The sequence below is a fragment of the Carassius gibelio genome, chromosome A3 (assembly GCF_023724105.1).
Source record: "Carassius gibelio isolate Cgi1373 ecotype wild population from Czech Republic chromosome A3, carGib1.2-hapl.c, whole genome shotgun sequence".
Lineage (NCBI taxonomy): Eukaryota > Metazoa > Chordata > Actinopteri > Cypriniformes > Cyprinidae > Carassius > Carassius gibelio.
The window spans coordinates 6,416,883-6,431,664 of record NC_068373.1 but is presented as its reverse complement, the minus strand read 5'-3'; positions in this window follow the sequence as shown (position 1 = coordinate 6,431,664).

The window sequence follows — 14,782 nt, the reverse complement described above, 5'->3', positions numbered from 1 at the left end:
AAGTAAATAAAATATATATGCTACACATGCCATAAAGCATTTGTGTTCAATCTGAAATAAACAAACATTTCATAACTTCTTTAATTCCTTTTAATTGTGTTCTTGTGATCATCCAAGTAGTAATGATGTCCTTGGTAAATCTTAAAGTAATTCATTCTTATTTAAAATTTTAACAAATCCGTTAGGTTAATGATTTAATGACTCACTCATAATACTCAAAAGACACTCACTCCTTGAAATGGCATTGATGTTATCAGAAGTTATCAACAGAAACTCACTAAATGAATCAGTGAAAGAATATTTCTCTTTGGTAAATGGAATCAAAAGATTTGACTCACTGGGGTGAACCAGAATTTCTAGCTGTTGAATTTCTTTTGGGATTTGTAGTAGTTTGGTAACCCTTACGAAAGGAAAATATATTTACCAATATATTTCTTAAAATATATTGTGATATATTGTAATATATAATTTTCCCTTTTTTTCTAATATTTTATATGTTTGAATACATTTAATAATATATTGATGATGAATATATTATATAATATATTGCAAAATATACAAATGATTGCCGCTTTCAATATATATATAAAAAAAAAAATATATATATATATATATATATATATATATATATATATATATATAAGAATATATGCCTAATATATTACATAATATTTTCCAATATATTTTTGTTTCATCAGGGAATCGATGCAATAATGAGGCAATAATCTTTGTGATGCCATATCTGAATATCTCAGACACCAATCTCCGGGATATATGCTCAGTCCCAAATGCTTCATAATGAAAGAATCATTTATTTTGGAGCCAAGACTCATATCTCTATAAATAGCTGAATTATTTCCCTCTGTGAAACTGCACCATTATAATAATGTTAGATTCGATAACACATGGTTGCAATTATTGATATTCTTACAAAGCGTACAGTACGTCTGTTTAAACCAGGTGTTATGTGTCTCAACAGCAGATCACTGAATGCTTTACAAAAGCACAGAAAGATGCAAACTCAAGATTTGTTATGGCACCATCGACCGACTCAGTGCCTTCCCCTGACTTTTACTTTTAATAAATATTCCTCACAGTAACTTCCACCTTGAACATTTTTGCTGGTGCCTCATCCTCATCCTTCACCACACTTCTACAAAGACTTTTCCCCTCACAGTGTGCATAGGCAGCAGGAGTCAGTGTACGCTGAGGGGGAAACTTTCTTTGCTGACTGTGAGTTCATGAGCATTAACAGAGGACGTTACCACTGTGAAAAGCTGTGGTTATACACATAAATATGTTTGAGACTTTCAACAGAACTACAGAAAGAAACAAACACGGTCTGCTTGATTCTGGTAGTGTATTTTGATGTTTAGATATGCAATGTTTGATTTCATATTCCTTCATCATTTACTCATCCTCATGTTGTTCCAAACCTGTATAAATGTACTGTAACTACTTTAACTTCGGTGGAGCATCAAGATATTCAGCAGAATGTCTAGTTGCTGTTTTCAGTTTTTAATAAGTTAACAAGTTTTTGTCTTTCCAAATTAAATCAACAGAAGCTGATCTATCACAAAAAGATGTCAGAGACACTGACAGACTAAATAAAAGTAACTGTAAAAAAATAATAATAATAAATAAGGATAACTGTAATTTTAATATAACAATTTTCCAAATAGACTCAAACAGGCTGTACATTTAGCAAAGTTTTCAAAACAAAATGTTCAGTGAGTGGCACTATTATTTATTTGAAGCAGATGAATGTAAACCTGGTAACCTTTCATTATGTTAAATGTTGTATGTATCATGGCAGTTCAGTAATGAAAGGCCTGGTGAGTAGCATTAAAAGGTTAATGCTGAAAAAAACATACTTTCAGCAACCATGTCATTTTAGATTCCTTTTTTATTATTATTATTATTGTGACTCATGATTCACCAGACTTGTACCTGAATGCTCCGCATCTCAAGTGCAGCACTGTACCAGGTGAGCTTACAAGCATTTTTACTACTTCAGACATATATATATAGAATGAACAAAAACAATTTTTAAAGTTTGGGCTCATAAATATTAGATCACTCACAGCCAAAGCAGTTATTGTAAATGAAATGATCACAGATAATAGTTTTGATGTACTCTGCTTGACTGAAACCTGGCAAAAACCAAATGATTATTTTGGTCTAAATGAGTCTACTCCACCAAACTACTGTTATAAGCATGAGCCCCGTCAGACTGGTCGTGGCGGAGGTGTTGCAACAATATATAGTAATATTCTCAATGTTACCCAGAAAACAGGATACAGGTTTAACTCTTTTGAAATACTTCTGCTAAATATTACTCTGTCAGACATGCAAAAGAAATCTAATGTATCTCTTGCTCCGGCTACTGTGTATAGACCACCAGGGCCGTATACAGAATTCATAAAAGAATTTGCAGATTTCCTCTCAGACCTTCTAGTTACAGTTGATAAGGCGCTAATCATGGGAGATTTTAATATTCACGTTGATAATGCAAATGATACATTAGGACTTGCGTTTACTGACCTAATAAACTCCTTTGGAGTCAAGCAAAATGTCACTGTGCCCACTCATTGTTTTAATCATACACTAGATTTAATTATATCGCATGGAATCGATCTTACTGCTATAGATATTGTACCTCAAAGTGATGATATTACAGACCATTTCCTTGTATCGTTCATGCTGCGTATAACTGATATTAACTATATGTCTCAGCGTTACCGTCTGGGCAGAACTATTGTTCCAGCCACCAAAGAAAGATTCGCAAATAACCTGCCTGATCTATCTCAACTGCTATTTGTACCCAAAAATACACATGAATTAGACAAAATTACTGACAACATGGGCACTATTTTCTCTAATACATTAGAAGCTGTTGCCCCGATCAAATTGAAAAAGGTTAGAGAAAAACATACTGTGCCATGGTATAACAGTAATACTCACTCTCTCAAGAAAGTAACTCGTAGTCTTGAACGCAAATGGAGAAAAACTAACTTAGAAGTTTTTAGAATTGCATGGAAAAACAGTATGTCCAGCTATAGACAGGCTCTAAAAATGCTAGGGCAGAGCATATACACAAACTCATTGAAAATAACCAAAACAATCCAAGGTTTTTATTTATCACATTGGCTAAGTTAACAAATTACCAGATGTCACCTGATTCAAATATTCCACCAACGTTAAATAGTAATGACTTTATGAATTTCTTCACTGATAAAATAGATAACATTAGAAATACAATAGCGAATGTAGATTCTACAGCATCTAACACTTCAGTTTCATCCATCGCACCCAAAGATAAACTGCAGTGCTTTACAACCATAGGAAAGGAAGAGCTAAATAAACTTATCACTGTATCTAAACCAACAACATGTTTATTAGATCCTGTACCCACTAAATTACTGAAAGAGCTGTTACCTGTAGCCGAAGAACTGCTTCTCAATATCATTAACTCATCGTTATCTTTAGGTCACGTCCCAAAACCATTCAAGCTGGCGGTTATCAAGCCTCTTATTAATAAACCAAAACTAGATACTAGTGTACTGGCAAATTATAGGCCTATTTCAAATCTCCCATTTATGTCTAAAATTTTAGAAAAAGTTGTGTCTGCTCAATTGAGCACCTTCCTGCATAAAAATGATCTGTATGAAGAATTTCAGTCAGGTTTTAGGCCCCACCATAGCACAGAAACTGCACTTGTTAAAATTACAAATGACCTGCTCCTTGCGTCAGACCAAGGCTGCATCTCATTTCTAGTCTTACTTGATCTTAGTGCTGCGTTCGACACCATAGATCATGACATACTCATAGATAGATTACAAAACTATACAGGTATTCAAGGGCAGGCTCTAAGATGGTTTAGATCCTACCTGTCCGATCACTACCATTTTGTTTACTTAAATGGGGAGTCATCTCATTTATCATCAGTAAAATATGGAGTGCCACAAGGATCCATCCTAGGTCCCCTTCTATTTTCAATATACATGTTGCCCCTTGGTAATATCATTAGAAAATACGGAATTAGCTTCCACTGTTATGCTGATGATACTCAGCTATATATCTCAACCAGACCAGATGAAACTTCCCAATTATCTAAGCTAACAGAGTGTGTTAAAAATGTAAAAGATTGGATGACAAATAATTTCCTCCAATTAAATTCGGATAAGACAGAGATATTAATTATTGGACCAAAAAACACTACACAGAATCTTGTAGATTACAATCTGCAACTAGACGGATGTACTGTTACTTCCTCTACAGTCAGAAATCTGGGTGTTATATTAGACAGCAATTTGTCTTTTGAAAATCATATTTCCAATGTTACAAAAACTGCATTCTTCCATCTTAGAAACATTGCCAAGCTACGAAACATGTTATCTGTTTCTGATGCAGAAAAGCTAGTTCATGCATTCATGACCTCTAGACTGGACTATTGTAATGCACTTCTAGGTGGTTGTCCTGCTTCGTCAATAAACAAGCTACAGGTAGTCCAAAATGCAGCAGCTAGAGTCCTTACGAGGTCAAGAAAATATGATCATATTACCCCAATTTTACAGTCTCTGCACTGGCTACCTATTAAGTTCCGTATCAGTTACAAATTATCATTACTTACCTATAAGGCCCTAAATAGTTTAGCTCCTGCGTACCTAACTAGCCCATCACGCACCCTAAGGTCACAAAACGCTGGACTTTTGGTAGTTCCTAGGATAGCAAAGTCCACTAAAGGAGGTAGAGCTTTCTCACATTTGGCTCCCAAACTCTGGAATAGCCTTCCTGATAATGTTCGGGGTTCAGACACACTCTTTCTGTTTAAATCTAGATTAAAAACACATCTCTTTCGCCAAGCATTCGAATAATGTATCTTTTTAATTGTGAGTGTGGTTGCATCTGATCAAAGGTGCATTTTTATTCATTAGCTTGGGTTAAACTAATTTTACTTTGTTGGATCAGCAGCTATGCTAATGATGTCTGTATTTTGTTTCTATGTTTCGCCACGGGATTTACATCCTGTGGTAACTAGGATTTACACAAGCTCCAGTCTGGATCCCGAACACATGAGAAGAGATGATGCTGACCCTCAGAGGACCTCAGATGATGCTAACCCTGAATCAACAAACATAACTAACAATTATTGCTAAATGTGTGACTGAATCATATAATAACTTAATTAATAATATTGATAGTTCATCGTCTAGCTGACTATGTCTTGTATTATTATTATTATTTTTATTTTTTCTAAAATCCTGTCAAATGTGCACAAACTAGCTACTACTAAATATTGTAGAAACATAATTTTCTGTAAAGTTGCTTTGTAACGATTTGTTTTGTAAAAAGCGCTATACAAATAAACTTGAATTGAATTGAATTGAATAGAGCTGATTATGTGATGTAAACATTCAAATGTATTAGTTTATAAATCATGCACTGATTTTACATCATAATATAACAGTGGGAAATTAAGTATTTATTAATCACTAATCTGGCACTGTTTATTATTTTTGGGGAAGAATAAAAATCAGTGATGTGTTATTGCTTCTAGTGTTAATTTCGGCTGGAAACTACAAGTAAAAAATAAAAAGGGACACAGCAAACGTATAAAATGTAGGTACAGTCATATTTTTCCATTGAGTCTGGGTATCCTTTACCTCCTTTATACAATTTCCTGTTGTTGAAAAAAACCCAGCTCTCAATAACAGTTCCTGTGCTGACTTCTGAAGATGCCAAGGCTGTGTCTCCCTCCCCTGTTAGAATTAGCGTGATGAAAACTGCCCGTCCACATTAGCCTTTCCCCTGGAGCTCTACCGGTAGATTCATTAACACATTAACACAGAGTCTGATTTAAATGGAGCTGCTCTCATGGGCTAGAATCTATTAGAGCAGACAACCTCTGTCACATCTGCTCAGCATCTCATCTGGCTCTCATGACTCCTGACAGCTCTGGGAAAAAGAAAAGTGGCCTCCAGTAATGAAGCAACACTTCAACTCAGCAAGTCTGTGCTGTAGGCATACGTTTATGCAAAGGAACTGCATTGACAGGACTTTTCCTGCTTTGCTTTGCTTAATTTCACTCTGGCAAAACATGTTTCTGTTTGGAGCAGTCAGCTACTGTTTGAGTGGGTGGGGGGTGGATGGGGAGTACAATTTTCGACATGCTTTTCCTAGGGCTTGAAACAATGAACGATGACCACATTGTGGTGGCCCACAGAGGCATATTTATTTACAATGTTCTAGGAACTTGAACGAAAAGTAAAGTACTGCTCAAATATTCAGGTCTGGAATGTTGTGAAAATATAGATAGAGTGGTACAATATCATAACATTGGTGAATAAGTTTCTGTTTCCATCCAACGAGTCAGAAAGAGAACAAAATAATCTCTTCCTGATAAACTGACACTAAATATCACTAAGAAAAGTAGAAGAAGCCACTGAATATAATAATTTTCACATATAATAAATTATTTGTGCCTCAGAGAGAGCCAACAAAACACAATAAATGCGGTCATCACTTTTGGAGATGATTGCTGCTGTTTGGGAACACAGTCGTGTAAGACAATTACACAGAAATACTTTGACGACAGACTCAGGCATTTCAGGAAAACAACGTTTCAGATGCTGTGCAACGAGATTGTTTAGACTGATGGTAGAGAGTCTAGACTCCATCTCTGCTTTTATTGGTCAAGAAGCACCCAATGAGGCATCTGATGAACATGCAAAGCATCCAGTCACAGTGCAGTTTGTTAAGTGTCAAGGTTTCGGGACATGGAACTTTAAAGTCGAATGCCATGCTAATTTACTGCAACAATGACACAAAGTCTATGCCATGAACTTCAAATAATTGTTAAATTCCAGTGTTTAGTTAATCCTGACAAGAAATTATCATTCCAATTGTAAACACATTGGCGTTCTTCTTCCACGAGGGAGTTTGGCGTCACAGCGTCTGTGTTTCTAGATAAACCATTAAAGATCTGTAATCCTGTAGAAACCACGCTTTTTTTGGGGGGGGGGGGGATAAAACGTATAGTTTAAAAATGTTGGTCACAATTTCTGTAAATTAAAACAGCAACAACACAGTTTAAACCAGCCCTGAATACTTAGCTGGCCTTTCACCTTGGTCCACGCTTTTAGGCTAGTTTGGTTTTACAAGGGTTTTGAACTAGAACATCTAAGATCAGAAAATCACTGTTGTCTCGTTTAAGCTATTTGTTTCAGCAGGGCAGACTCTCTTGTGCTGACATCCACACAAATAAGCAAAGCTTTAGCTTACTTTACGATGTTAATCTCTTTCTATTACAGAGGAGTCATACTGTGGGACTGAATTAATGAACACCAATGTAGTTCACCATGAACATTATAAACTTAATGAATAGCAGGAGGTAAAACTCTCCAAAACTCACATGCTAGAAAATCTTATTTACTTCCCGGTGGGGTCCTGATGAGAAACATTTTAAAGGAAGGGATTTCCAAATTAGATTTTGAGTAAATATTGAGTTACACCAAAAGCCCCCCAAAAAATGTAATCCATGACTAGTCATTTCGAATATAGACATTACATCGCGCATTTTTATATATTTTTTTTCTGTCAGATTCAGTGATTTTCAATAAACTAAAAAGAGAAATAAGTGAATTCTGATATTAGTAATTGTTGATGATGTGTGTATACTGTAATTATGTTTCTAGTTTGGTGAAGGAGTCAGTGCTGCATTCATCTGTACTGATATTATAGGTAGGCCTATTTGATATTCTTAATCAGTAATGATTTATATGAAATACTGTTGACTTTTCGTGCAACATGCCAATTAGAACAATTTAACACAGCATGTTGCTAATTCCTTTCTTCTTAGGACAAGCATTTTGGAGAATGAAAGGAAGGATGTTGCTAACACCTTTGAAGTATGAAAATGTTACATTTTATTTTATCTTAAATCCAAAGTGTTGCATTTACAGGATGCTGGGCTGTTTTAGGCTGTTTAAATACCAAATGTTACATTTAATTCACCAGGAAATTCAAGCTAATTAAGGTTATTTAATAATCCTGCTAATTAATTGTTGGTTGAAAATAGATTTGAACACAAATACATAAACCACACTGTAACGTCTGTGAAAAGTAAGATAAGTTTTTATCACCTTTGAAAAGAGGTTCAGAAACACCTAATTTTAATGATAATACATACTTTCTAGAGTTATTATGTGGTTATATGTAAACTAGTTAATGCAAAGGGAACCTATAAAGTGGAAAGGTTATTTGGTGAATAGAGAAGAGTGGAAAACAACACTAAGACCATACAGGAAAAGAAAGAAATTAACAAATCCTTCAGCGGAAACCTTCATCATTTGTGGCCATCAGTATGCAGGCTGAGAGACAGCAGATGACTCCATCACACACTCCACTGACCCTTACAGCTCCACAATCAGCACTGTCATGCGGGTTAGTGTTTGTGAGGGGCTGTCAACCTGCCTCGATGCACATCACTGTCTTTCATCTGCATATAAAAGACAAGGGCAGCACTTTCTGATAATGGGAATAGCATACATTTGACTTCTGCCACCCACTGCAGCAGTACGGCATACAAATGGTAATAGCTTGAACTCTTGGAAAGATCCCGAGGTCTAGGTCTACGTGCTGCACAATATTTTCATTTAAAGATCACTGCAAGATTGTTTGTGTCATGCAAAGGCTCAAGGTTTGCAAGTAAGCTAGTTGGTAGATGCTACACCATGTGGCTCTAAGAAGGTTTATTTTCCATTGATGACAATTTTCATGTATTCTGATTTTTTTTTTTTAAGACTAATATTGGTAACACTTTATTTTGAGCCCAGTTTAGACATTTAATGGTTGCATTTTATTTTACAGTACGTGTACTTAATGTACTTACCATGTATTTATCTAAGAAAGTTCTGGTAATCCAAGGTAACCACATGGGGTAGGGTTAGGTTTAGGGGTAGGTTCAGGGTCAGTACCTAGATATTACATAGTTATTGTAATTACTATAATAAGTACATAGTATGTACATGAGGAACAGGACCGTAAAATAAAGTGCTACCCATTTGACTTCCTATAAATAACTTTTGTAACTACAGGTCAACTAGCAAAGTACTACTAAAGTACTAGTAAACTGTCTGCTAAATGTCTGCAAACACTTTATTTTGATGGTCGCTCAACAGACGTTATACTACTGTATGTGACTATGAGTAACTTAGGGCAAGTAGGGTTAGACAACTTGTTCTACTAAACCTAACCTAAAATTCTACAGATGCACTAATGAAGTAGTTGCAAAGTTACTTACAGGTAGCAGACTGTCTAAAGTGGACTCTCAAAATAAAGTGTAACACAAATATTACATTACAGTAGATGTTTTGGCAGTGGCTGATGGTTTTATGTTGTATAATGTACCATACAGTGATGTATGATGTTTGCAGATGCTGATACAGGTGAATCATTCTAATTAATGCTCTAAATTATTTGCTTAAAAAGCACACACGGATACACGTTCCTTTCCATTCTGTTCAATCAAATTATTTTTGCAGACACTTCAAGAGCTCACACACACTGTCACTGACCAGTCTTCCATAACCAGAGCCAAATGTCAGTGCTCCTCACCAAACAATGGCTACGTAATTAAACACGCCACGGGCAAGTCATTTATAAGTAGCTTCAGTGGTTCAAAGTACAGTGGATGTTTAATTTCTTTTCATTTCCATGGGTGCCTTGACCTTCTGATACACAGTGTTCATTGCATTCATTACAGTGAAAGCAATTTCAACTATTCACGGAGAGATATTGCCAGGAATGTCTGCTGTGCAGGAGAGAAGGACTCAGAGATGCAGGAGATTCACAATAACAGTATTTAATCATCTGGATAGGTGTAACACAGGGCAGGCAGGAGCATAAACAGAGCAAATAGTATAGACAACACCGGACAAAGGAATGGACAACACTTTAAATACAAGACTTAATGAGGGGTGATAAACGAGACACACCTGAACCAAATTATACAATCTCACAAGGGAGAAACTGAGTCACGGAGAGCACATGGGGAGGAAAGCACACAGACAGTCCATGGGGATGACAGTTTGCCCCGTCCTGGATGGCACGAGGAGGAACAGGAAAAAGAAGGAACGGAGGACAGACACATGGGAGGAGGATGACAAAAAGAGTCCAGGGCAGACCAGACGGAGAGAGGAACCAGGGTGGACCAGATGGACTGAGGCCACAGTCATGAAGCTGACTCATGGTGGAGCTGATGGAGGGAAAAGCAACGGGTGGAGGAGGCAAGGATAGGGATCCAGAAGGCCGCAGTGGTGCCAGAGCAACAGGACCAAGGAGGAGCCGAAAAGGAAGGAGGAGCCTGACAGAGCCAGAGGGATGAAGGGATGAGGCAAGCCCAAGAAGTGGAGTCCTGAGGTGTTGGATGGTCGACGACTGACAAAGGAGGAGATGGAGGGATGAGGGAGCCAGACGGTGTTGGTGAACTGACGGGCCATGGCAGAGAGGATAAATCAAATTAAATTACCAATCCAGCCATCCAATCTCAAACTTTTATATTCACTCCATCAGACCTATATTTTTTTTTACATTTTGAAAAAGTTTCTTTTTCTCCTTTTATTTTTTAAATACTTAATCTTTTAATTCCTTAATTTCTCGTACTTTCGTTTGCAATATTACATTATTGGACAGATTCTGCTGATTACAGTGCAAGCACCATCCATTTGTGTTTTCCTAAGTGTTGTATTTTGAGACTTTTTTGAGAAGGTGACTGCTTCTTCTTTTCAATTTTTACTAGCCTCCCTTTCAACACCAGCAAGGCTTTGAATATTATACAAATGTCTCCTTGTCTTATAACATTGAGTTGCATTTAATTTTTTTGATAATTCATCCTGCAAATCTATGTGTGTCTTCTGAGATTGTTTAGCTAAAATATTCACTTATTTTCCTTTTGCGCTAAATTGTGCACAAACCCAAATAAACCAGATTTTCAAGACTTTGGGTTTCTGCACATGCAAAAGTGGATATGGCCACAGAATTATCCTCAAATTTCCAAAACCCTCCCAGCAAAGAAACAGTTGCACTGTTGAGATTGTTGTATTTACAGATGAAGCAGAAGAGCACCAGCACGTCAAAGTGTTCAGTGATAACGGTAGCAAAAAAAGGTGATCTCACACAACAAATTAACAACTGCTTAAAGAACTGGAAAGAACTGCTTCAACTGCCATGCTTTCAGCTTCTTACTTCCCACAAGGGCTGTCCACTGAACTACCAAATGAAAAGGAAATGTTTTTTTTTTTCTCTCTCTCTTTGTGGTTTAATAATTAATGCCTTTGAGGGTTAAAGTATGAATAGATGTCAGGAAGGTTCCCTATGATTATATGTTCACAGAAGAAAGCATGATGTGAATGTATGGTCTGTCGCTGTGGATTCCTCCTGTGCCACACAGAAGAGCTCTGCATGCTTTTTCTGAAAAAAAAAAACAATGATAGAACAACATATTGTATATGCGTCACAATACTCTGCAGGAAGGAACGAAGGAGCCCTGGATAAACAAAACCGAGATTTATTAAACCCAACACACAGGGTAATCCACACTTGGAAGGGACCGAAGACACACACACAACTGGTAGACCCGACCAACATAGACTGAACAGACTTGGAAATTGGGAGGAACACAGGTGAACAGGATGATTAATCAGACATGGTAGAAACTGGGTCATGGAGAACATGGGGAGGAAAAACACGACAAAGAACGTCTAGGGGTGTGACAGTATGGTGACTTTTCACATTATTGTTTTACCTACAGTATCTTTCCTTTTGTTACGGGTTTGCTCAACATGGAGTGCACAAAATATGGACACATTTTAATGGCTGAGTATCATGTTGACTAACACTTTTAAAAGAGCAACTCACAAAAATTTAAATGCTATATTATTTACAGTAATGTTGTTTTAAACCTGCATTCTGTTGTTTCTGTGAAACAGAAGCTTTATGCAGCTGTTTCTCCACACAAATACAGCTCATAGACATATGTGAAGCTCCAAAAATGAACACTTCAATAGCTAATTTAGTTTACTAGCATGTAGCACATTGTGTCTACCTTTTGAATCTCTGTTAGAAATACATTTTATTCAAGTTTCAATAAAAATAAATAAGGATAAGTTTAGGTTAATAAGTTGAGTTCAGTTCAGAACAGTTTCGGTTTTCATTGCTGCAAATGCAGCTTTGTTGTTTTCAGGTTATTAAGAGTTTCTGGTTGCATAGATATAATGCTGCCTACTTCAGGAAATTATATTAAAAAATGCATGACATAATTTAGCATATATATTATGCATAATGGGCCAACACTGTCAAAAAAGCTTAATACTGAAGTTCACCTTGGATGATTTGTCAAAACTTTTGGGTCAGAAATGTTTTGTTTTGTTTTTTACACACACACACACACGCACACACACACACACACACACACACACTGTCAGACCCTGTCCCGTGTTGTGTGTGTATTTTGTCCTCATGGTGATTTGATTTAATTCAAGTTGTTCAATGTGTAATTTCTATTGATCCCAGGTGTGTCTTGTATTCCTATTATACTGTGCTGTGCTTGAATAGTGTTCCCTGTGTTTAGTCAAGTGTTGATGTTGATGATTGATGTACTCCCCATCTCCCTCCGTTCCTTGAACCTCACTGCACTCAGCAGTGCACTCGAGACAGAATACTGGACTGAAACAGTAAGCAGTGCATCTTTTCTCAGGTTTTTGTTTTGTTTAAAAAGTCTTTTGTTTTCCTTTTCGGGTCATGACACATGGTTTAACTAATGATGTTTATCAGGCGAGCCGCGACCCGGTCATCTATGCAAGGGCGTTTGTGCTGCTCGCCCTTGCTAGCAATCTCAAGGGGGAAACACTCATGACGCTGTTCTGGATCTAAATGACGTTCCATCCCATGGAGCTCCCAGACACCACCAACCTCGAATAGAAGGAGACAGTCATCCAGTGTCTGGAGAGTCTCCAATCCCAATCAGGAACTCCTCCGCTGGCCGCTCCCAAGTTGAGCCCACCGCCATCTGCAGCTCACCAAAGCCTGCCGCCAGTTAATATGGCAAGCCCAACCCACATTAATGTGGCAAGCCTGCCAGCCCCAAAGCTCGCTCCAGTGCCTGCTCCTCATAAGCACCTTCCATGGTGCCCTCCAGTGCCCGCTTCTCGAGATCTTGCTCCAGTGTCGGCTCCAGCCCCAGAGCTCAATCCAGTGTCGGCCCAGACCATTCATTTCCCCCCCGGTTCAAAAGAGAAAACTAGGCGTGAGGAGAAGGGTGTTTGCCCAGGCCCCAGAGTTTGCTCCAGTGTTGGCCCTTTCCCCAAAGTTTGCTCCAGTGTCGGACCAGCCACAGAGCATACCCCACAGAGAGTTTCAGATCCCCAGTAAGCCCAGGATGGGCTCCTGTTCCAGAGTTAAGCTCAGGATGGGCTCCTGTTCCCGAGTTAAGCCCAGGATGGGCTCCGCTACCTGAGTTAGGCCCAGGATTGGCTCCTGTTCCAGAGTTTGGCCCAGGATGGGCTCCTCTACCTGAGTTAGGCGCAGGATGGGCTCCTGTTCCAGAGTTAGGCCCAGGATGGGCTCCGCTACCTGAGTTAGGCCCAGGATGGGCTCCTGTTCCAGAGTTAGGCCCAGGATGGGCTCCTGTACCCGAGTTAGGCCCAGGATGGGCTCCTGTACCCGAGTTAGGCCCAGGATGGGCTCCTGTACCCGAGTTAGGCCCAGGATGGGCTCCTGTACCCGAGTTAGGCCCAGGATGGGCTCCTGTTCCAGAGTTAGGCCCAGGATGGGCTCCTGTACCCGAGTTAGGCCCAGGATGGGCTCCTGTACCCGAGTTAGGCCCAGGATGGGCTCCTGTACCCGAGTTAGGCCCAGGATGGGCTCCTGTTCCCGAGTTAGGCCCAGGATGGGCTCCTGTACCCGAGTTAGGCCCAGGATGGGCTCCTGTACCCGAGTTAGGCCCAGGATGGGCTCCTGTTCCAGAGTTAGGCCCAGGATGGGCTCCTGTTCCCGAGTTAGGCCCAGGATGGGCTCCTGTACCAGAGTTAGGCGCAGGATGGGCTCCTGTTCCAGAGTTAGGCCCAGGATGGGCTCCGCTACCTGAGTTAGGCCCAGGATGGGCTCCTGTTCCAGAGTTAGGCCCAGGATGGGCTCCTGTACCCGAGTTAGGCCCAGGATGGGCTCCTGTACCCGAGTTAGGCCCAGGATGGGCTCCTGTACCCGAGTTAGGCCCAGGATGGGCTCCTGTTCCCGAGTTAGGCCCAGGATGGGCCCCTGTTCCCGAGTTAGGCCCAGGATGGGCTCCTGTTCCAGAGTTAGGCCCAGGATGGGCTCCTGTACCCGAGTTAGGCCCAGGATGAGCTCCGGTTCCCGAGTTAGGCCCAGGATGGGCTCCTGTTCCCGAGTTAGGCCCAGGATGGGCTCCTGTTCCAGAGTTAGGCCCAGGATGGGCTCCTGTTCACGAGTTAGGCCCAGGATGGGCTCCTGTTCCCGAGTTAGGCCCAGGATGGGCAGTTAGGCCTAGGATGGGCTCCTGTTCCCGAGTTAGGCCCAGGATGGGCTCCTGTTCCCGAGTTAGGCCCAGGTTGGGCTCCTGTACCAGAGTTAAGCCCAGGATGGGCTCCTGTACCAGAGTTAGGCCCAGGATGGGCTGCTGTACCCAAGTTAGGCCCAGGATGGGCTCCTGTTCCCGAGTTAGGCCCAGGATGGGCTCCTGTTCCCGAGTTAGGCCCAGGATGGG